Raw genomic sequence first — 24,141 nt, forward strand, 5'->3', positions numbered from 1 at the left:
ACGTCTCTCAAGTGTTATCTTCCCTTCAGGTGTTTCATCGTCCCTCCAGTGAATAGCCTTAAGACCATTTCACTTTCTTTAAGAGAATTTCTAAGACGTTTAATTAGAAGCTTAACAGACTGAAACGTCCGCTTTGCCGTGTCAAGGACACAACATTTAACGAAGTTCAGATGAAATGTTGAAGTTCAGAGGCCAAGACCATCTAAAGGTTCATTTTGATGTGTCAAGTAATGTCTCGGAGACTAGCGAAATTACTGGTCTTCAACTCCTGATATTTCTTTAAGGATCTCAGCTTATTGCACGAAGCTTCATCAACTGCTCTGTATAATACACCGTCGAAATACTGACATTTCGAAGCAGTGATCACATTCTTATCATCTATCTCTGCAGTTGATTTTTATCGTTAAATGAGTAATGATTTTAAGATGGCTGTCTTTTGGGATGTAGCGTCGTGTAGTCTGGTAGAAGTTCACCACATCGCCCTGATGATGGAGGCAACATGAACCTCTGAAACGTCAGTAAACTTCTACCAGACTACAACCCAGAAGACAGCCATCTTCGTACTCACCGCCGTGAAGACCTCAAATCCTACTGAGTAATGAATTGTAGTTTTTTAGTTCAATAATGACAATATGCATCACTTACTTCGGAACACATTACTGCAACATTGACCTGCGTGATATGGAGTGAAGTACACCTTTGTAATGTCAGCGTACTCTAAAGACTACATATTTCCAAACGTGTTGTTTCGGTATATGTGAACCAACAGAACGCACAGTGACTTCAGACACAGAGGAATATCACGCTGCTATACGTGACCACACATTTGAATTTTATACAGTTTACAACTGTCAATATCAGCAATGGCGGGAGTACAAATTTCTGAGGTGTCAGTACGAGTAGCATGCCTTAATGTAGAGTAAGCTACAAAATCTGTATACAGCTACTGTTAAGATATTTCTGTACGCCAATACGACATTGCAGACGTTTAATGTCGACAGCGAGCCTTTCTAGACATTCGTTTCGTATGAGAGATGAAGTTTTCAGGCTGTGATTATATCGAGTATGGTTTCAACGATTATAATGTCCTGTGGTCTGTATGTAGAATCAAAGTTTCGGACGAATATATCGCTTCCATCCTCAGGATAGAAGTCTGTGCCGTGCAATCCTCGCAGAAACACTTGTTTTGTGTTTTAGATCGCAAAATGACCCAGCACCGACGTTCAGTTTGTCTTCCTAAGTACAAGTACTTACGCCATGAAAGGCGCTGTCGACGGGTCACGCGGAGGTCAGACGTCACGAACAGCGCCTTGTTCTTGAAGTACAGTGGAACGATCGGCGCGTGCCGATCGGAATGTATTCTCCTCACCTCTTCGTATTTAAACGAAAAAGAAAAACGATTAACCGTTTATGAAGCATAAGCGGTTATACCACAGAAATCGGCAGTAATTTGTTTCAGAACTGTGGAATTTTATCGTGAACTAAAACGTACAAAACACTGCACTAAAGATATTACAATTTAAAATTTGCTGCATTACTGGTTTTTGTGAACACGGTAACGAACCTTTGGGTTCCATGAAATTTAGGTAATTCTTCAACTAAGCGACTAACAGTCAAAAAGGACTCTTCTCCACTCTTTCGAAAGTTTTTCGTCACTTAGTTATTTAATAATTTCCCTGTCTTTAACAGAATCCGTAGGTTCATACACCATAAAAAAGATAAAATTGGAATATTTCGGTCATACCATGAGAAACAGTGATAGACACGGGCTGCTTCAGCTGATAATCCAGGGAGAGGCCAACAATCTCCTGGCTTCAGAACCTAAAAACTTGGTTCTCGATGTCCATTGGAGGGCTGTTTCAAGTAGCAGCCAGTAAAGCTCAAATTGCTATGCTGATCGCCAACATCCGGAGCGCATAGGCACTTTAAGAAGAAGAAGGTTCATAACGAAAAATATATTAATTTGGATCTATTTAGTACAGTATCTCGGCGTTCTCTTGGGGTGACTGAGAAAACCCATGATACGACTCGGTCCGGATAGCCAGTAAGATGGTAAAGTTCGAACACGAGACCTTCTATTTTTTAACACATTAACCTTTTCATTTTATCGTAGACTATTTTCGCTTTTCTTCTTTTAACTAATCAATGCTTCTGCAATTCGCTCTCTAAAACACAAGTTTCTTTTTGGTCATCCATCTCAAAACAATTAAAATTACATCGTAATCTTCTGTTCTAGGAAAACATTTAATTTAAGCCTACATTTTGGGTTTATTGGTCCAGTTATATAATTTGAATTCTTAATACATTTTTCAAGAACAAAAAACCAACACAAAGTCCAGAGTAAATATTAGGCTCATCCGACTGTCAAGTAAACTGATAATGTAATTTATGATCCTATTGCAGGAAGCCCTACAAAATTTTTATACGAAAATGTGAAGGAAGGATTCCACTTAGAAGACAGGATAATATTAAAATGAATACTAAAAAACAGAGTGTGGGAGTGTAAATTTATCTGACTCAGAATACAGACCAGTAGCGGACTTTCATACGGACGGTAATAAATCTTCCGGTTTAGTAAACGCAGGTATATTTTTTTGAAGAGTTGACTGACTATTAGCATTTCAAGATGGAATCCAGTGTGTGTGAAGTTAGTTACTTGTTTGCGCTAACATCAACGTAACCAGATACTGAAAAAGGACGAAATTATAACCTTATTTCAGAATGTAAAACTTCAAACGTACAGTAGTTGTGACTAGTTCTATAACGAAGCCAGGGCAGGATTTTGTCACGACACTGGTTAAGGTAGAACTGACAGCAAGTGTCTGACCCTGTCTCTTTTTTCTTTCTTTAATGCATATTCATGCTACTCTCTCGTCTTTCTCCCACGATAACACTAGGTTCTTCTCATCTTCGTGTGTAACGTAGTAACATGACACCCATCACGAAACCGGTGCATATGTTCAGTATTTTAATGCCTACCATTTTTCAGTGAATTAATGAGCCCACTGTAGCTACCTGGAAGTGACTTCATACGGTGAAGTTATCTTTATAATTGATTTTACGTCTGCCTTACTGGAAAACGTAAAGAACTATTTTGGGTCTCCTTAGTAAGTTGTAGATCTATTTACGTGGTGTCAGTAGTTTAAGATTATTTTTATATATTTTTTATGGCAAATTATGTAATATTTTATTATAAATTTACCACACGCCGGTAGATGGAGTCTCGTTCTTTAAATGTCGATCAAAACGATTTAAAAATTAGCAACACAGGTGTATCTGGAAAGCAGTAATGGCGCGTATTTTTGTTGAAAGCGAACATGTAAGGCTATAAATGCACAATTGTAAAATTTAACCTACATTTATGTGCATTATGTCCACAGTGTGGATTCCCCATGCATTAAAGTCATCAAACATAACCTCGAAACATTTATTCAATAAGCGTTAAATATGAAATAAATATTTCTTCCTCATTTGTATGGACATTCATGAGCTTTATTCATACATCAATTCACTTTCCTAGCTACAATTGTTCATTAGTTATTGTAATTAAAGTGACAACTAAATAAATATTTCGCACTGCTGGCATATGATATGTTATTTCACGTTTAATAAAAATAGGGACCTTGAACAAACTTAAAAAAGCTTTTAACATTTTTCATCACATAAAATTCCAGGCCTACTAAAAATTATTTAATATATCTCCAAATCAGAAATTCGCACGGTCGCCATGTTGATATCTATGATATGGAAATATACGAAGATAGGCTAGCCTCTAGTGGCAATACTTTCTTACAAAGTTTCAGGAGCAATTGTTAGTTAGTTATAAAACTTACGGAATCAAGAGGATTTAACAGACAAACGTACGAATGCTTTAAAATACGAGACAGTCATTCAACATGAAGACTTTCTCACGTCTTCCAATTCAAAAGCGGAATACATAACCTTAAAGTTACAAACACTTCAATTAAGGTGCTGATACTAATAGTATCACGCTCGTGTACGAATGTCTACACATGATTATTCTGAATTTGAAACTAGGCCACAACATGGTGCCCAAAAATAACAACAGTTAAAGAAAGAAGGTCAACATAATTATAGAATTGCAAAACAAAACTTTCTTCAGCCTGATGCAACTGCAATGCAATTGTTCCCATTGTTGTTGCACGATTCTGCACTTAAAAAATATTTCTGGTTTTGTAACACAGTTTCTATAGAAACCTCAAAACCATGAAGAAGATGGGAGGAAATTTCTGACAGTACCAGGACAATTTCATATAACAGAGTAAGAAAGGACAACAAATATTCTAAAAAAATAGCCTGACTTTCCTTTCAGTTTCATTAGGGGTCAAACACAGCTACCACATTTTACAAAACCCAAATTTCGAACAGAATATTCTGTCTTCCTACAAATATTCGAGTCCAGGACCTGCCAAATATGAAACAGGATTGCTGACCGCAATATTCAGTTTCTCTTTCGACTCTATATTATAATTTTTGTAGCTGACACAGCGTCATTAAATAAAGCAAGAAATAACCACCTTTCTCTCGTACAGGGAAGGTCACCCAGCCGTCAGAAGCATGAGCAGGGCGGAGCCCCTCGTTGCGCCAAAGTCTCTGTGCACTACAAACACGTGCTAAACGTATCACGATCTCGCGTTAACCCAGTCCTTAAATCAGACAGCAGTTCCTGTGTTATAAATCTAAGGTCTTGCCAAGGAATACTTAGCAACATTCAGTGAATATGCAGGATTTCAACTGCTGATTGCAATCCGTTGTGTGTGGATTAGGAGTAAACTCAGCGATATAAGTACAAGAATTAATGGAAGTTACATAGTTAAATTATAAATTAATGGTACACAATGCAGATATATAAATTAAAAAGAAAAAAATGTGTAAATAACTCTCGGAAAGAATGTGTTATAAAATCGTGACTGATTTTAAGAGTCATGGAGGGAGAGAGTATTTTTAATTCCGTAAAAGTCTGCTTCAGTCTGTTATAATACGAACATTCCATTTAGATCTAGTTGCAGTGAGAAATCATGACGAAAATGGTGAACGCATTGTGTTGCTATGGAAACACTGTTGATACGTCAGTGAATGTTGTTGGTGAAGAAGGGTTTATATAGTAAAATTAATTTTAATTTATCGTGAAACACGTTTTCGAACCTTTAAAATCCAGAAGTAACTATACCTACCACCTGCTTTAACCATATGCATCTGTGCATTGTGATTTATGGGTTTCGTATAATTTTCACTAAAACAGATATTATTTCCTTAAACAGCATTAACCAGTTGATTTTTAATTCTAAAGTTTTGCGTCATCTTTGCGACACGGACTGGATTCTTAAGTATTACTCAAGGGGATAAATGTATGAAAACAAACAAGGAGTTCAGATGAAGTCTTTCGATTCTGTCGATTGAAACTGACAAACAATGATTACTTTGATCATGTTTCAAATACCTCAAATAAAATTAAAACACCTGTCCAAGCAACTAACTAGACTGTTATTATTCGGAGAAAACCAGATTTCAAACCCGATCACAATTTAGGCAGTTTAAATAGACGTAACAAGATTGTTTTCCTCAGACCATCCAAAACAGGTCACATTACATAATCGTTGCGCATTTCTTATCTCTCCAATGTTTCTCATGTGCCCCAAACACCTGTCCTCAATATTTATATTTCAAAAATTTTCTTTAAATCTTTTCTCAGATGAAAGTCCGGGAGGGAAATATGGCAGGCAACATCTCTCGCCTGTTTTAATCTCAGGGTAGGCCTGTAATATTTTCTCAGGCGTACTGCACATCGAATTTATATTTATTATTATTAATTTAATTAACCACCCAATAATGTTTAAGTAAACATAAATTTCTTTATTATGTACTTTTCCTTCTAGGTTCAGCCCCAAACAAAATTAACCCACTGACTTTCCCACGGAATGAGCCAGGTGCATTGAAATTCTGACCACCTGACATAAAAGTCTGAAGCGGTGTTCAGTTTTTCCGCCATGTTAAGACAACATAGCGGTACCTTGTAAGGGGGACTCTTCTTCTAGGGCTGCAGTTGTCGGACGGAGCTGGAGGATAAAGGTTTTGGCGCTTGTAAAGTAAACTGAGGTCACGAGTACAATGTTACGTCATAAGGCTGGGCTCGACATAACTGAGTGTATTTCGGTAACAGTTGTTACTAGAACACTACACGAGAATTTCATAAAACCCTGCCTGCCCACCTACTTAACACTCATCTCAAGAAATGTCTAAAAATATTTAAACATTCCATACGCCAAAAATGTAGGTTTTCTTACAATCTACAGCTTCGCTCGCAACATTTTCGATATAGAACCTATAACGAAAGGAACAAGTAGCTGACAGAATGTGACAAACTTTGCACTCGCCTACTGCCGCTAACTATTTTTATGGCCAGTTCTGCATCAACCGGATTTGTACCAGTCGATTTCGTTGAGAAACTCTCATGTCATTGCTGTTCTCTGTTGTCGAATCTTTGCATTGCTTTGTAACAACGGGGCTTCACACAAAACTCCGAAACCGGTGAGTTGCCAGTCCTATGGCAACCTCCAAGTTCTTCGAGCGTGGCTGGCACGGGGCTCGAGTAGAATGCTAACAAACAGTAGGCAAGGGATCTAGGCCTTAAAAGGCTTTCACTGCTATTGGCTCGTTCATCTTTTCGTCCCATATCTGATTTTTTTTTATTTTTTTTTTTAGAGGCCTGTGTTAATGTAAGTGGGATTTTCAAACGAATGTAAGAACACAGGCTATTGAAAAAATGGAAACTCCTGATAATATTCGGATCAAAGAGACAGGAAGTAAAAGAAAGGTGAAGAAAATTAAATAATGATTCCCTTACCATTTTTACTAAAAACTAGACTACATTTACTCCGACACCAGCCAAGCTCCGGGTCAGAGATGAAGCCAGGGATATCTCAAACTTCGTGGAATGGTGATGAATACTGGAAAACCCAAGAAATCGGAGAGGAACCTGCTTTGGGAGTCACTTCGTCCACCAGGAATAACGTCACCCTGAACTTAATTCGGAGTCTCCGCAACATGACACCAGAGTCCATCCACCTGGGTCCTATTCGTGGTGTAGTCAACTCAAGGAGGATAAAATGGCCAAGACATTTTTGCATACATGGGTAAAATGAGGAATGCGTGTAAAATTTTAGTAGGAACACAGGAAGGGAAGCGACCGCAGGTTAAACCTACCCACTGATAGGGTTATAACACAGTCTACACCCTGACAGCCTAATCTTTTATACTTTATTTCAATATTGTCAACAAATACCGAGATTCTGTGGGAATTTAAGTATCAGTTCTATGTGGAAAGAGGGAAACTTTAGATAGAGCATATCCGGAGTGGTACCCCTGACACATGAAAGAAAAATATGTTCTACAGGTTTGTATGTAACAACCACAATACGAAAGAATCAATTGGTAGTGCACAGTGATTTCTATGAACTAGCTTTGATCAAAAGACTACTTCGACGCAAGGAGCTTACAGTACGCTAAGTCCTGCTGCACGTTGTCGCAATTCATTAATCAAACTTAACGTCACTAAGTACACTGTAGCGATGCGACCCATGTAGATTTGGTTACGAGCTGAATCTTTCCTTCAAATTGCAGCAGGTTCTAACTGGACTTTTGAGCGTAAACCACACACTTTGACAAATCCTCTACCATCTTTGCTTATTAAATGAATGCTGGTGTTTTATATGAGTGTAACATTTGGTTTCGTACTGTACAGACCGAAGAAATTTCAGATCACATTGCGGGGGGGGGGGGGGGGGGAATGCTTGTTTACTCTTATTCTTCTTAAAGTGCCTATCCGTTCCGGATGTTGGCGATCAGCATAGCAATTTGAGCTTTACTGACTGCTACTCTTAATTAAGAGAAATTAGCTGGAAGACGGAAAAATAAAGTAATATCCTCGCAATTCGTACTATTCACCGATTATTATTATTAGAATAAACAAATCGATTGGCAAGGCACGTAGAACGCATGGGGAGGATTATAAAGGCAGACGAAAAGCTTATTGGAAAGCTTAAGGGGACGATATCACTCAAAAAACCTTGGACTTCGTGGGAGGATATTATAAATTTTTTTTTAAATTGGGTTTAGTAGTTTGGCTTGGATTCATCTGACTCAGGATGGGAACGAGTGGCAGCCTCTTGCGAACACGGTAATGAACCTATGGATTCCATAAAATGCAGTGGATTTCTTGACTAACTTTGCGTGCTATTAGCTTCTCAAAAATGGCTCGACTCCATGGAGCTAGTTTGAAGATATAGGTTGGACTAATCTGGCATCATAACAGAAAGCGTTATTGCTCCAATACAGGTTTCTAAGGACTTGGACGAAAAACGAGACATTCACCTTCGGTCACACGTTTTTGCGAATCTTTAGCCAATTTTCGCAAAGAGTGACTCACCATACCAAACGGACGCAATGCGTCTCATTACGATCTTTAAGATATTAACTTCAATTTTAAATTCGCTTTATTGTTTTACATTTAACATTCATTATGTCTGCACTTTTCAGAATGTATTCATGGGTTTTATAAGATTCAATAAATAAACAGCTTTAACCAGTTGATCGTTGTCATGGAGACGCACTGTGTTTTCTTTGCGGTACGCGCTGAATTCTTAAATACCCCAGGGAACCAACCAACCCAAAATTTTCTGGACAAGTTGCCTGACGGGATAACCTCCCTTCAGCAGCAACAGACCCTAGTTTGAATGGTCGAGGCTCCCGCTACGACGAAACCCCCGTTAGCGTAAGCAAAATCTCATTTTAGTTATAAGACTCTGTTTACCATTTCCAGCAATGCGTTTCGTACGCAGGAATGGTGTTACTTAGCAAAGGACGATGTCTTGCGCTTGCGCAGGACTCCGCCCTTAATTAGCTTTTAGATTGGTTGGTTTTCAGTCTTTAAAGGGTTAATTTGTGTTGACAGTTGTTGAGCAGTGCATTTCAGTCGACTTGAAATCCATTAACGAAACGACAGACTTCAATTCATAAAGAAATCATAGTTAACTATGTTTATTGTCAAACTTGAATCATAACATTGATGTTTATTGTTATTTATGGTTTGTGCTCTAAGTGTACATAGAAGCTATTCAAGTTTCCCGTTCTCTTCTTGAAAGTAGGTAATAGAGCCAGATGCGATCGTGTGTGACGTTAATCATCCACAACTGAAAATAGAAAAGTTCTTGTAACGCTTTTTTCACTGAGTCGAGACGACGCGTAACCTTGGCAAAGCGAACTGGCTGTAATGTTGACATTCGATGACTACTGAAGGAGGAAATATGATTAGGTGCGTTGAGTTTTTGTGATGAAGACGCGAGATGCCCAAGTATGACAACTTGCACTAGACATTACGTGTCTCGTTTTTTATGTTGCTAACAATTGTGATGATGATCAGATACTGGATACTGGGATACTGGGATCGACCCGTTCTTCAAGTTCCTGAGCACTGCGGGTCCCAACTTTTTCGTTGGCTTGATCTGTAGACATTCGGTAGGACTCCTTGGACGAGGGATCGGCCCGTCGCAAGGCCTCTACCTGTACACAGGACAGCACGACACAGAAAGACGCGGACAGGCATCCATGGCTTGAGTGGGATTCGAACCGACGGTCCCAGCGACCAAGCGGCAGAAGGCCGACGCCTCAGACCGCGCGGCGACTGCGGACCCCAAATAAAGATACTTCACACAAAATACGTAGACATATTTATGAGCTATGTATGACCTTACCGAATTTCACATGCAAAATTTCACTCCATAAGTAATTATCATTTTCAAGCGGAATTCGTGCGTCCTCCATGTTTACTTTGTGAAAAAATGATAATTACATAAAAGATACACGTTCTTCGAAAGTCAACAACAACACATACATTCAGGGCCCTATATTGAATGCGCTAGTGCGGCTCCCATCTCAGAAGTGTGCACGGCAGGTGAATTATAAATAATGGATTTCATATAGCATTCGTACAAACTTCCATAAATATATCTACTGATTAAATAATTGTGCTGTGGAGAAAAAAACACACAGACGAGTTATAAATACTGTCTTTACCAATAATATAAATCAACAGCCTGAGATAACAGTTTTTGAGACAAGGGTTGTTTAACTGACTTTTTGGGTGTGATGAGATGTTTATATCAGGGGTTTGGCGGGGGGTTAAAGTGTAAATAAGGCCCGATATTCGGGTTGCGCGTGACAAGGAATAATTTAAGAAACATGAGCACATGAACAGTGTAACAGTGGTCAAGACAGCGAACATCCAGTTCCTCCCTCCATTACACACGACTGACAAACGCAAAGGAAAAAAAAATCCAGCAGTGATCTGTGGCTTCCTGTCTTGACACATTCGCGTGCAAATTGAATTTCATACAATTTATGACACTGTTAAAGTTATGAGAGATCCAGCCGAGAAAAAGAACAGCAAATCTCCACTTAAAACTTTTCATTCTTAGTAAATTTTCAGGTCTTTCTATGCGTTAGTACAAAATTAAATAGACGACCAATCTCTTTCATCAGATTCCATGCAGCAGGAATCTTCTTGAGAAGCTAACTGCCGCTCAGCTAGTCAAAAAATTCCCTGCTTTTAAGGAACCCTAAACGAGTTCAAATAAGCCCGCTAAAAATAAGTTTAATGCAGTCCACACCCTACTTACTGATGACTCACATCACTTTTGCTTACTGCCTTCTACGTCTAGTTCTAGCAAGTGGCCTCTCTTGTCTTCAGGATTTTTTTTACTAAAACTATGTTTCATTCGTGCTATATATCTCGCCCATCTCAAGCAATATGTTCCTTCGGAACGTTGGTATGTACCTACAAGTCCACGTGGCGTCAGAGCGTAGATCAATGTGGACAGATAATGAAGCTACGAGTCGGGACATTTTTGAACACTTCAGCTTCTTAATAACGACTATGTTCCACGAAGTTATTTATAAAATGTAAGAACATTAACCTATATTATCCAAGCTGTTTTTAACAAATATTTATAAAACTATATGCACACGCATTATTAAATAAGTGGAGAGATGCCTTAAATATTTTTGGTAATAAAACACGTGACTTTTCACACAGTACATACAGATAGATGAATTACCCACGGTTCCCGTTAAGTAGGTTTATTATCTGTATTATCTGGACCCTCATTGAGTTACGAACCTTGATGTATTAAAGAGCATTCAGAGAAAAACTTGTACCGGGACATAGCCCTTCAGTAGAGAAAACAAGCTTATTTGTACTCAACTGTCAAGAGACATTCCCAGAACCGCAAAGTAGGACGCGACTAGACAATGTGCCTTAAAGAAATATTTCTTCCTTAATTGGGGTTTTTGAATGAGATATTTGTAACATTCCTCGTAGATATTATGTAGGTAGCTGTTGTCTGTCCGGTTCGTTATGAAGGTATTTTTACTGTCAGAGGCACGAAATAACCATGTGTCGTAGTTATTACTGATACTTCTAATTGCTCCCGATTTAAGTGAAAGTAAGTGATGTGTGCGCTTATTCTTCATTACACGACGTTCGTAATACTCGAGAGTGAACAAGTGGGAAAATGTAGCTTTATAGTAAATTTGGAAGTGCAGGAAATGATGAAAAATTACAATAAAATGTGTAAATAAATATAAGGGTAAATACTGCACTTTAATATCTTGTTTAAACAAACCAAACGTCACCTTGATGAAGGAGGCAGCAAGTTCCTATCACGTGGCGGTCGGTATCTAACCGAATACACGGCACAATATCCAAAAAATCTGCAAGGCAACTAATCCTAAGAAAAAAAAATGATTAAATTTCAATCACTAACAGTCCTCAGATTACCAAATTGACTTCTCAATTTAACTACGCTGTCATTATCTCACACTTTACATAGCCTCGTCTGATTTATAATGAATAAAACCTTGGTGAGTACTTTGAAGGAAGCGGCCGTGACCTGATTTAAGGCACTATCCTGCATTTGCCTGGAACGACTGAGAAAACCAGGACAACTAATCTTTGGGCCTGATTTGGACCCGGGACCTCCCGAATACGGACTGGAGTCCATATTTGCTATTCTGATATCATAACTTCAAAAATATGAACGTAAACACATTGTCGAGAAGTTAGCCTGCCTTCTACTGACCTCAAGCCAGATAAGTTATGGGAACAAGTTGTGTTGCTACTTAACAGGTAGTAAGTAAATCAGCAAACTAAGTGTTCAACAAGTGTTTTGCTGACTGGCGGGTAGCTGTGTCCAATGGCGGTCAATATTTCGCAACTCTTTTGTTACCGCCGTCGGCTCACTGTGAACTAGGCGTTCCGATTTATCGCACTAATGCCTTGTACGTGTTTATATGAGAACGAAGTATAATGCCATATGTAATTTGTATATGAGAGCCCTGTTCCCCGATAACGAAGCCAGGAAGCCTCTGAAGACGCTAATTAGAATCGCGATCTGCAGGGAGTGACTGCCCTGCCTCGCCCTTATTTGGAATTCGCAATCTCGACTCAGCTCTCTCGCACACGGACAGAATAGCATATAGAACCACAGGGTGTTCACAAAAGTTTGTGCCTATCGAGTCTTCCAAACGGTTGATTCTGGATTATCATTACACTGGATAATTAACGTTATCAAGACATGGCAATGGTAGGTTTACCGGTTATTTAACAACATTTCATCAACTGCGCTGACGTTAGTTGGCGCAGAATGGGACGAGACACTCAGTATAAATGAAGAAGAAGGCAAAATAGCTTAAGGAATTGACAGGTAGCAGGAAACTCGCAGAAGATGACAGAAGGGCAGAATACGTTCAGGTAGAGACTAGAATAAAGAACAATAAAATTAGAGACTCACACAGAAGTATAAATGAATTTAAGAAGTGTTATCAACCTAAAAGTAACTTGGTAAAGGATTAAAATGTTGATCTGCTTCCAAATTCCCACAACATTTTGAATAAGTTGAATAATTACTTCCCTCAGATACTGAGTGTTCATAGGGTCAGTGATGTTAGGCTGATAGAAATACATACAGCCGAGCCATCAGATCCTGAGCCCAGCATTTTTCAAGCTGAAATTGCTATTGCAACATTGGAGAGGTATGAATCGCCAGGTAGTGATCACGTTCCGGCAGAATAGACTCAACCACGAGGTGAAACAATAAGTTCTGAGATTCATAAACTCCTCGGTTCTATTTTAAATAAGTAGAAATTTCCTCAGCAGTCGAAAGAGTCTACTACTGTACCAAATTACTAGAAGGGCGATAAAATGACTGAAGTAATTATCGAGGCATGTCACTGTTATCAACTTCATACAAAATTTTATCCAACATCCTTCTCTCAATGTTTAGTCCATACACAGACGAAATTATTGGGGATTGTCGCCCACCACTACGGAAACAATCGTGATAAATGAACAGGTTCTTAGGGACAGTGTCCAGGTGGGAAACATCCGGGGTATTTTTCGTCATCCGATAATGAGACACTTTAATTACGCCATACATTTTATTCTTATCAGCGTAAGAGATCTAAAATAATGGTTCATAATAATTTATCTGTAAGTCATAATGCTCTTTCCTACATGTTCGCTAGTAAACAATTCTGTTGAAATTTATTTACACGGTCTTGGACGCCACACTGTTCGGGTTCAGTTCCAAGGACGTCAATGTGGGATTTATGGATGAAGTGGCACTGGGCCAGGTCTTAACACTATGTAGAGGGCCTAAGGAAAACCTCAATAAGTCTGTCAGGAGTTCCGGCCTCCGGGTCTCCTCTGTAACACGGAGGAGTGATAATCACTCAGTCGCCGACGTAATGAAAGTGGTACTTAAATATCGTAACTGGCCCGGTCAGATAGCAGGTTATCACAACGGTTCTCAGGTGAGACTTCGTTTGCAGTCTGAACGGCCTTCGGGTTTGCAGGAACCAAAAATAAAGTATTGACTTTGAAAACTTGATTCTTGATCAGAAATACAAAAACTATATAGCAAAGCAGGCATTCAGATAATAATATTGAACAACTTTCCACTCTTGTCTGGATAGGACTCTTGATAAATACATTTAGTTGCTAATACATTGTCATTAAATATGTATCAGCATCGCAAGACGTCTGGCTACTTCTACTCTCTCGGACGACCTATACAGTCCCGCTGTTTGGTATTCGATCTTCACTCCGTTGTCTCCACAAGAAATTCCTTTCAGTACATAAAGCAGTTTTCCCACTGAGCTGCCACAGTCGGTAACAGCGCACAGCTGCAATCACGCGTCTCGAGTCTTACAATGTGAACACTACCAGCTAATGCACTCACTAGTGTGACTACTTCATTAGTACGTCAACAGCGCAAAGTGCCTGTTGTTACTGGAATAATTTGTACTGAAATTATAAAATTCTATAGTAATTAATTTAACATCTTAGGAATTTTTACTCCCACAGACAAACTTTCTATAATTACAGACGTAATCGCTTAACGAATTTAATGGTTGCCAAGCAACGGAACAACTTTTGATATAGTTCGCTTCCGCATAAAAACTGGTGGTTGTTACCCAGCAACCAGACTACAGAATTTTTGTAAGATCTTTCGTCTTAAATATCTAACTTAGAGTTTAATTTCTTCCGTCGAAGTAAGAAACACGTATATCCCACGTAAAGCAACGAGAAGCATAATTTATATTAAGACTTTTACCAGTGAGAGGGGCTCGTCATACTCTGGAAATTGGCATGAAAGAGACGATGCAAACAGCACACAACAATCCATAACCTGAACTACATTCGAATCCGTTACCATAGTATGAAAGCTTCGAGTCTCTTAGCCAATGATATTATCGAAACTGCGATTTGTGAAAAAAATTATTTTGTGTTATAACGTCACAAAGTCAACATACTGTTCAGTATGAGAACAATAAGCCACGTTTCTAGTAAAGTGACTGTCATTTGGGAAGCTACATGTTTCGGTAACAATTATGTCATCAGCAGGGGTACAGGAGTATTATTTTAGTAATTAATAATTTTGTAATAATATTTTAAACGTATGTTATGATATAATTTTAATACATATATGTGTGAGGTTTAGTGCAACAGAAATTAATTAAACTTTAAATTCACTTTTATCCTTGCAACCGATATTGCTGGACTGCCAATTTAATATTTCGTATGGCACACGGGTAAAATCACGAAACATTTGCCTATAGCACTGCGTTCAAATCCTTCACATTATATTTTATGCCAGTCTGCCTGTATTTCTAATGATGTTTGGCGAAGATGTTACATTTCAATGGTAACGTACAATTTCAACTGTTGAAGAAATACAAACTATCTTCATCTATTGTCAGACTGCCTCAAAAAATTGCAGTTTTTAATGAACATTTCTGTTTCTGTACTTCCATAAAAAAATTGAAAAAATGAAAATAATTAATTTATTTACTGAGACATGTTCCTTTCACTGATCTTCTCAACTATGAAATAAATCCTTAATATTCATTGCTTATAAACGAGATATATCGTTTGTAGTACGGAAAAACATCAACAGCACAGTCATTATTAAATTTTAACCTTTCATACACAGTAGGTAGATAAAACAATGCAATCTCAATAAATAATAAAATACCGGTAATTTAAAATAATTATTTTTTGCTGAAATTTACATTTCTGGGGTGATCTTACATATATTCAATTAATTTTAATTAGTGTATCTAGAACACAGTATCAGAAAGTCGTGAGGGTCCAATATAGGTTGTAACCGTTCATTTCCACGGACTGGTACATCACAGCGACCGCTATGTTGTGGCTGGTCACACACTGCAGTCCATTCCGGACCGTGTGTAACTGGAGGGATATGTTGGGTCTTCGGGATCTCTCAGGGATATTTGCTTAGCTCAGCTAGCCGGTAGGCAACGACTCATCTCAATTTTGTTCACGGCCAGTTCGTAGCAAATCAACCAACCACTTTATTAAATTACACAATCCTCTTACAAATCACTGCCACCTCCGCGCGTACGTCCACCTCTCCCAAGCTCACAAAGTGTTGTGTTAACAGTCGGTAAAACTCCTTTTTATACCGTAAACATGCTTACGGTTTGACAATCAAATTTTCAATCTTTGCCCTAAAAGGAAATGTAACATCAACTCCCACTTTTCGCGGGCCCAAGTTCAGTCCGACAAAAACACGAAAATGAGTGGAAAATAACAAGTCTTATGACCTAGCACATAAAAGTTGGATTCATTACAAGTACAGAATTAACATAAACCAATAAAGGTACTGATGAGCGGTTACAAGGTTCAATTTAACGTACGTCGAAAAACATTAAGTACACCAATCATTGTTTGGTATAACCTGACTGATTAATTATTAAGAGAGCTAATTTTGAATAATTGTTATCTATACATTATGAGCGAGTACCTGATAGTTGCTTTAAAATATTTTTTTAATTACAACATTTTCTGCGAGGCTTTCCGGCCATGGAGTATATATTATTGTCCACCCCTGGCATAGATGGATGGACCTGTCTCAGCAAGATGAAAGCACTCCTCCACATGATCGGAGTTTGAAATGCACTTCGTACAAAAAGACCTGGAGAGTCTGATGCGCATAGCAACACGCGCGTCACTAGTTGCTCAGATTATACTGTGCAGTGCATTACATTTACAAGGAGATGACAGAAAAGCAAAATAAAAATGTGATGTGTGTGACGTGAACTACAGTCAGATGTACAATTTCAAATTTCTTCATGTTGGCCACATGACCAAAGCAAGCATTTTAACAGGTCATTAAAACATAAGAAGTTGGGAAACTCATATTTGGCAGTTGAAAGACGGCGAACTTGAAACGCCTTTAACAGCAACATGTCCATATTGGGCAAACGAATCTTAAGCGAGAAATTTATATTAGAAGTCGACATCGAGGTAAGAAATAGTTTAGCTACAAGAACCTCAATATCTATGGCATATATGTGTGATGAAAACTAGATTAAAGATGGAGATTGGAATAATAAATTTGTTTCGAAAGAAAGTATGTTTACACGTATCTAGCAAGAAGCAGAATACCAACAGAAACAACATTGTTCTGATGATGACTCTGAAATCTAAAATGTAGCTTTATTAGGAAAGGAAATTAGTTCTTTTTATACTAACGTGATATATCATCTATAAGTCCATCCTTCGTCTACGAGTCCATTTCATATCTATTTTCCTACGGAACCTTTGAAACCGAAGCCCGTCTACATATTAATACCGTACCGCGAAGAAAACACAACATTTCACCATTACCATGATCAACTGGTTAACGCTGTTTGTGGAAATAATCGGTTTATTCTGCGAATCATACAAAACCTACTACGTAGACAACATGATTATTAAAGCACGTGGTCCATAGAGTTACCACTGGGCTTTGAAGGGTTAAAAGTCTACATGTGTACTCCATCGGAAACAGTAAACATGCAGACCAAGGGCGTTCTTTTGTAATTTTGCAAACAGCTATGGCTTTTATGATTATGAAACGATCAAAGTATGCGACAACTGATATATTCAAGCGATTTGAGAGATGATTAAAATCTTTCGTAGCAATGTATCTCTGAGCCCTGCTGTCGCATAGCAACAGACGTTTCATGGGCGGACATAAATATCAAGTTCTACAATAACAACAACTAACTAACTAGATAGCTTACGGAACCCAAAGGTTCATCACCGAACTAATCAAAGCCCTCCACCGGACCCTCTCCTGGGCCACCAACATCCAGTCTCCTTCAACTCCTCTCCCACACAACAACAACAATAATAATAATAATAATAATAATAATAATAATAATCTTTGTCTACAAGACCTGGTATAGGGAAACATCTCGCCATCCTGATGACGAAATCTGACAGAAAATGTGTGGAGCCCATTTCTGAAGGCGGTCACTTCCTCCCTAAGTAGCTACAAGCATAAATAAGGTCACGTGCTGCTACATAATGAAATGTGTTTTAACTGGCGAATTATTTAGTGACTGTGCACGCATATTTTCAGTAAATCTGACCACAATTTTCTTAAGTAGGCCTACGTAACCGGAAACGAATATATCAAGGAATACTAAAAAAAAATTGGCCTTTAAAGTAGCTGCACAAAGCGATAGAAGTGACAAGGTATCTTCATAGAAATGACGTACACAACTCGTCATAGCAGATATTCCTGCTCCATTTCCTTTCATTAAATTTATTAACTTAATAGTTTGTGGTGCCTCGAGGTTCAGTACACGTTTCACCACAGCTCAGGAACAGATATTTCTTAGTTTCTTTATAAAACCACTTTCCAGCCTGAGATTCGAATCAGCAACGTTCGATGTTTTAGTCTAATCGAAATATATCGTTTGTAACATGGATAAGGGTTAAGGAAATGTATTGTGAAGCTTCAAACAGAATTTACTAGGCTCAAGATAGGTTCCAATTGCTGGGTCTTATAAATATGGTGATGAAACTTCCGAGTTTCTTAAAGGCAGGAAAAAGAAATTTTGACCAGCCGAATAGTAATAAACAGCTCAAGAAAGCCCAAACAGTATAATAGAATCAGTCGTTTCAGTGGCAGTGCACACGGAGTCTAGCCTTGTTAAGTTATAATTAATAAACAACAGTGTTCACATTAAAGATACACCCTCACATTAACACTAAACATAAATCAGTTACAAATAAAAATAAAAATAAATATCAGCAATTTGATGAAACGACAGATGACGTTGTGTCTGGATGTCCCGTGCTGGCAAAAGTGCAATATATATACAACGACATGATCGTGCCTGTGCTCAGTTGCATTTTAACATATGCAGGAAAGCTGGGGTAAAGCTAGAAAAGAATCATTGGTATGAACACATCCCGAAGGCAGTTGAGACAAGTCAGAATAACCAAAGAACTATTTTGTGGAATCAATAAGTCAGAACAGAGAGAACTATTCCAAATAATAAACCAGTTATTATAATTCGAAACAAAAATGGAACTTGCCTCTTAATTAATATAGCAAAACCAACTGACAGGAATGTGATTAAGAAGGAAGCAGAGAAGATCTTGAAATTGAAGGACCTTCTCATTGAAATACGGCGAATGTGGAAAGTGAAAGCAAAAGTAATCCCAATAATTATAGGAGCAACTGGAACTGTCTCCAGGTCGCTCAGAAAATATTTGGCCAACATTCTGGGCGAACAGGACATCAGGGAACTTCAGAAAACTGCCATTCTAGGAGCACATATATCATTTGAAAGACGCTGTCGTAAAATATGTAGTCGACTCTAAAAATAAAACTATATAATACATGTAACACGTATTAAAAATAAAATGTATTTCGGAAATAGCTGCTGCATTATGTACCTCACGGCCAAGGTTTGTCTCAGGTACATGGAAGTAAACACTCTGTAAAATGGTGAATAGATGAGAAAATAAAAATAATGTTCCAACTATAGGAAAAAAATACTGCATGCCAACAGAACGCATAAGTGTAAGCAGTGTAGCCAACGTGGAACGTACCTTACAATGCCCCTGAAGTTAATTATTTCTGTAGACTACATTTAATAACTTCAAATTGTGTTTCAGTATCAAGTCACGAATAATCTGTTGGACCGGGTATATATAAGAGTTGTACGCTAAGAATTCCTGTCGTAACAACACACGATCAAAATTAAACATGTCGAAATGCAACAAAGATTAAAAAATTCCCAACATTAAAAAAACATAACGCTACTGCTCTTCAAATATTATCAAACGTAACGTGAGTCTAGAAAAAAATGTAACTTAACCCTTTAGGAAACAGTGGTAACTTTATGTACCACCTGCCTCACACAGTTAATAACTCTGCGTTTTGTATGTATGGGTTTCGTATTGTTTTCAGTGTAAACAGGGATTATTTCCTTAAACAGCGTCAACCAGTTGACAGTTGTAATGGTGAAATGTTGTGTTTTCTTCGCGGTACGGACTGATTTATTAAATAATATTTAGACGAGCTTGGGCTTCAAAGGGTTAATAATTAAGTACAATATTCGAACTATAAATATGCTATATATTTCTCTGTAAATTTATCAGTAGACAACAGTTCCACTAAAAGAACATTTCAAATATATACATAATCTTAAAAACTTTAATCTTTTGCAATTATCATAACACTCAATTTTCATGATTACTTTTGTATGAAGACCGGCAATGTTTATGATGTAGCCTAAAACAGGAATGTTTAAACGCATATCATTAAATAAACTTTTTTTTTTTTTTTTTTTTTGCAAAGAGGGCAGAATCAACATGTTTTCGAACCGAAATGGTACACATACATTCTCTTGTTTCGCTCCATTTGTGTTACATGCCTCTCGTAAATGTTATGTAATTAATTATTATCTATGAGGATTAAAAACTGTGAAGATCTTCATTACGTAGCTTTTAATCTTATTTCAAAGCTTTAGTACAAATTTCTTCTTAACACTTTCTTCGTAAATTTCATTCATTTCCTCGAGTAGGAAACCAATTTGATTCCCATATAAAACTACAGGTAAACTCAAATAGGTTCTAATATTTAGAATTCTATAAAAAAGTGAGGCGAGGTAAAATATTTTGAATCTTCCCTTAATTTCATAGTGTTAGATCGACTGATCGATGAATTAGTTAATAACTCGCTATTATCTGCAGCAGAGAATGACCGGTATCAATATGGATGAGAAGCTTGTGAACACATGGTCTAGAGGAAATGACCGTGGCCTATCTTGAGATATAATCATGGTTTTCACAGGTACAAGCACGAAAACCTTGATCAAAATAGCCGAAGATTCGAACACGGTACTACCACACACCTGTTAGCTTTCACCATGAATATCTTTCCATCACTAAGCGCTAAGTGGAATGGCAGAAGTAAGTGGCGACATATGAGCATCACGTGTTAAAATTATTAACAAGCGAAGGGGGGGGGGGGCAAATAGAGCGGCCTGTCATAATTCAAGGGAAAGTAATTATGGTGGCTGTCCGAGGGTCTCAAGAGGTCGAACTGGGAACAGTCAGACCGACAAGACGGTCGATCTATAACAGAAAGAAAATGGAGACCGGATACTACAGCACGCTGTAACGAAAATCGGTTGAGTAATTTCATTAACAGCCAGCTGTGTATTGCATTACTGATACGATACATTAAGAAAATTATTTGTTCTTTTGTTCTCAACGACTTATGGCAAAATTAATTTCATATTTTCAGTTATTAACGTTTTAAAATAAAACTGTAATTATATGTACGGCCTGCTTTAACATTCGATAGCCATCTACTTAGTCAGTTAGTTTGTTTGTTTGTTTGTCAGTCAATCAGTCAGTCAGTTACCTCTTCCTTTTGCCCAGAAATTCTTTATGAGTTTCGTATTATTCTCAGAATAATCAAAAATTATTTCCTTAATCAACTGACTGTTACCACGGAGACGAGTTCTGGTTTCGTTGAGATACGGACTGAACGTTTAAATATTATTTAATCGACTATTGAAAATATTTTCGACATCTTATACAGTTTTATTGACTATGTTTATTCATTTTTTTTAATTATGGCGAAGAAATAACTTGTCAACAAAACAAGCAAACAGCTAATAGCGTATCCAATTCGATAAAAGTAACTCCTCAAATTACTTGTAGCATCTGCAACTGAAACCTAATCTAACCTAACCCAAAAATGTCTTTGTTACTGGGAGTCTGAAGATACCAAAGGAAAGGATAATTAATTTTATTAAATGGCTACTTTCGAAAACAATTATGATCACGGTAGGCAGTGAAAAACATTAGTTATTTCGAATAAAGAATGTAACCATGTTTAACAATAAAGTACACACAATATTAGGAAGACGATGAAGATCGGGAAATAGGTAGGCCTACGACAAAACGGAAAATTCCGCGATTTACAGGCCTACAAGTCACCTAGTGTTTTAGCTCGGCTGTGGACAGAATTTTTGTGGAAGGAACCCACTCCAAACACGAAGTACGAGTTTGAAAAATGATATTAAAACGAATCTCATGGATTAAATTTATGCGGTGGATGATGGCTCAGGTTTGTGCCTTTATATTAGCGGTGTTGTACCCTGGGAGGTCTAATGGTTGTATCATCAGATCGAGCCTGATTAGGATCAGTCACTTTTTTGTCGGCTGAGATTCAGTTTCGCCTTGACAGCGCACTATTAACAATGCCGAAACGAATACCGTGTTGTTACTGTCGCCAAGACAACGCTCCGAGAGCTCTGACCCCCGCATTGTTCAAAGGCGCTGTTGGTGTGAAAATGTATGATGCCCATACTTCGCCTTGGATTGGGGTCAAGAGTTCGACTAAGGTGATGAAAAGTACAGTCTACTGATGATGAAACTATCCCCAATCTTGCGACTTATGAACGTATAAGTATTGAAAAAAAACCTGTCCGTGTACACAACTAATGTTATGAAAGTGAACGGTCATATACACGTTCCGGCCGCTTTAACACCCAGGAGAAGAGTTTCCGAAACCCAGTGGGTGATTTGGTGGTCCCCGGAATCGGTTCGAAAGAAAATTCTTATCGGAAGTTGAACCGCGGTAGTCCAATATGTAACCAATCGATTTATGCGATTCACGTGGTCTTAATGTTCGCTTATTGTCAATTAAAATCCTGTAGTGGGACAATTAATATGCATTTATTCTTCATATCATTAAATATAAATCTCACAGATGTGACTACTATCTGCAGCAAGGCTGAGTTCCATTACTTCGACAATGTCCTTTATTTAAGCTACCAGAGATGAATCCCCTAACTTAGGACTGAGGACATGATCACGTGCTGCTTGCTCAGGGCTATCGTACACCTCCTGAGTAGGTGACGGATGGGAATGGACCAACGGTGGGAAAATATAAGAACTCGGATAGAAATCTGTTCCAGCGCCACACCTGAAATCACTGCGGTGAAAAACAGCGCCTACCCGCCCGAGCTATTGTAAGGGCTTTCAATGTAAGATAAAATGAAGGAATTTGAAATCCGGCGGTCAGAACGTCTGCAAGAGATGACTCAATAAGAATAGGAAATTAGGCCTTCCTTTATACTCCAAAAAGGAAGAAGGGTTATTGGTCGCCCAAGAAACAGATGGATAGCTGAAACCAGGACAGTAATATGTCGTTTCTTCTTAAGTAATAATTAGAGTTTTTATTTTATTTAATACTGAACGTCCGGGGTTTGGTTCGCGGCAGGGGAACGTAGTTTCGCTTCGTTATCAAGTGCAGGCACGTAGTATCCTGTACAATGGGTACAGAATCTCTTGTCTCGGGTTAAGGCGGCCGGAGAGTGAACCTAGCACTGTACTTCGCCTAATACCGAGGTTAAGAATGAGTGGAACGTAATCGTCACTTCGTCATATATCTTAGTGGAATTGTGCTTGAGATCAAAATAAAAATGAGTTAATATAGCAATTTCAAGTCATTTTAGCAACGAAACAGTCGTGTTCTCATGTACAGTTGTGTCCAAGGTACTACACCAAAGAACTGAGGTGGAAAATTTGCTTTTCTTTTTTGTTTTGTGAGTAAAAATTGGTAGGATTTTTAAATCTTGGTCACAGCTGATGCACTAGAACTTAAAACAATTACAGAATCTTAAAAAATTGCTGTAGTCTGGTAGATGTTCACCAACGTTTCAGAGGTAAATTCTGTCACCTTCATCAGGGTGATAAAGAAGCAGAAGACAGCAATCTTCAGACTCGTCGCCGTGAAAACCTCAAATCCTAAACAAAATCTTTCTTATCTTAGCCCAGTAGCACGAGCTAACATTTGTTTAAACAACGTTGTATGAAAGTTAAAATAATATACTTATTTCTCGGAAAATATAGTAAACCTGAATTTGTTACAATCTTTATACATTTCTTTTGAAATATTTGAATTAAAAGCATGTAGGATTTTTTTATGTAAAATGATTCATTTGAAATTAGTCCAGCGTTTAAATTATAAAATTATAACTCTTCTTTGTATCCATACAACTGCCGAATTTTGATTGCAACAGAAAACACAGCGAAATAGTCAAAGCCACGTTCCTACACATTAGTACGATTCACCCCAATTTAGCCTTCATATTGTGCTCAATGGCGTGTTTTCAACGGAGTCATTTAATTTAACATTGCATGCCTATCCAACTCAAAGCAGCCTGACGCTATTATAT

At 38.0% G+C, this 24,141-nt stretch overlaps 1 long non-coding RNA gene across 3 annotated transcripts in view; it reads right to left on the bottom strand.

The window, feature by feature from the left end:
- LOC110828938 (uncharacterized) overlaps nt 1-24,141 on the bottom strand; it is a 240,966-nt gene that overhangs the window by 216,398 nt on the left and 427 nt on the right. The gene's annotated exons all lie outside the window — the stretch shown is intronic.

This window comes from Zootermopsis nevadensis, unplaced genomic scaffold (genome assembly GCF_977971745.1).
Source record: "Zootermopsis nevadensis isolate Lab colony 2312 unplaced genomic scaffold, Znev_1.0 Znev_ptg000007l, whole genome shotgun sequence".
Classification (NCBI taxonomy): Eukaryota; Metazoa; Arthropoda; class Insecta; order Blattodea; family Termopsidae; genus Zootermopsis; species Zootermopsis nevadensis.